Source organism: Mauremys reevesii, linkage group 14, assembly GCF_016161935.1.
Source record: "Mauremys reevesii isolate NIE-2019 linkage group 14, ASM1616193v1, whole genome shotgun sequence".
NCBI classification, from domain to species: Eukaryota; Metazoa; Chordata; order Testudines; family Geoemydidae; genus Mauremys; species Mauremys reevesii.
The window spans coordinates 32,208,541-32,210,430 of record NC_052636.1 but is presented as its reverse complement, the minus strand read 5'-3'; positions in this window follow the sequence as shown (position 1 = coordinate 32,210,430).

Here is a 1,890-nt window from a genome sequence, read left to right as displayed (position 1 = left end):
CATAATGAGGGAAAAACAGCCCTCTTGCCAGAAGTGGCTTTACGATAGATGGAAACTGGAATTTAAACTCCAAGTAATAACACTGTATTTGGGATCCATTTGAATTCCCCTCCCAGGACTTTGACACTTTCATCTCCAGTCATAGCGACTCTGATATAGGATTAAAGAAGTCAAAACATCATCTGTAAGCACAGACAACGGAGAATGCTTCATCACATGACACTTATGAAGTGGATGGATAGAATGTGATGAAGATAAACTCTGCCTGGCTCAGGCAAAATGTAACAGTTCTGCAGTGAAGGGGAAGGAGGGAATCTTTGAGTCACCTCATCTCCTTCCAGTGCCACAGAAGCTGAAATTATACTGTTTTCCTGCCCCTGCTCCTCTTCATTTACATATAATTTGAAAAATTCCCAACATAACTGCTCTTCAGCACAACCCAGAGCAACGTGAGAACAACTGGCAAGGATACAATCTGTATCACTGGTGACTCTAACAATAACTTTGCAATAGGAGGAATGGTATAAACGTGACGCTCCCTGGTTCCTCATAGGAAGGGCCACTCCAATTACTTGTGGGACAATAGAAAGGACAAATAGGTCCATCTCAAAAGAGGGCGAACTGCAAAAGGCAAAAATGGGCCACTCATCTGGACAAGCTGAGGATAACGGTGCTGCAAACAGTTCAAAGAGCTTTAAAAGTTACTATGTGGGAATCAGGAAAAGTATTTAAAAACAAAGTATTGATAGCCCTAGAGATTTTTACAATGTTGATCTCTCTTGCAGATTCTCTGATGCCTAACATGGGCTGAGTGCCACGAGAAGGTTTTCCCACACTCATGGCACTCATAGGGCCTCTCCCCTGTGTGGATTCTCTGATGTTCAGAAAGGGCTGAACTCTTAGTGAAGCATTTTCCGCACTCACGGCATTCATAGGGCCTCTCCCCTGTGTGGATTCTCTGATGAACAGAAAGGGCTGATATTTGAGTGAAGGTTTTCCCACACTCACTGCATTCGTAGGGTCTTTCCCCTCTGTGGATCCTCTGATGAACAGAAAGGGCTGATCTGTGAGTGAAGGTTTTCCCACACTCACGGCATTCATAGGGCCTCTCATCTGTGTGGCTTCTCTGATGAACAGAAAGGGCTGATCTGTGACTAAAGGTTTTCCCACGCGCACTGCATACATAGGGCCTCTCATCTGTGTGGATTGTTTGATGACTAATAAGGTGCGAGCTGCGATTGAAGGTTTTACAACACTCACGGCATTCATAGGGCCTCTCCGCTGTGTGGATCCTCTGATGTTGAGAAAGGTTTGAGCTGCTAGTGAAGCGTTTTCCCACACTCACTGCATTCGTAGGGCCTCTCCCCTGTGTGGATTCTCTGATGTCTAGAAAAGCCTGATCTGCGATTGAAGGTTTTCCCACACTCACGGCATTTGTAGGGTCTCTCCCCTGTGTGGATTCTCAGATGAACAGAAAGGTTTGATCCGTGAATGAAGTTTTTCCCACACTCAGGGCATGTATTTTTTCTTTTTCGCCTGAGGATTTCCTGTTGTGTTGTGGTTTCCATGAGGACCTTCCGAGTTCCCCAACAGGAAATAAATTTACCCACTTTCTTCCCTGGCTGGTTTCCTTGATCTGTTTCTGGTCTGTGCTGAATCTCCCAGGATCTTCCCTGCTCATGACTCCTGGACACATTCCTTTTCGATCTTTGCGATAATGCTCTGTTTTTACCCACTGGCTCAACATTTTCAGGCTGAAAATTCTGCTCCTCTTTCTCACATGCCATTGCATCACCTGCTGTGACAGAGACAGAAACCTCAAACAGGGATGGAAAGGGGAAGACCAAACAAAAACAAGTGCTGAAGACAGGTCAAATAAAAATCAGGAGC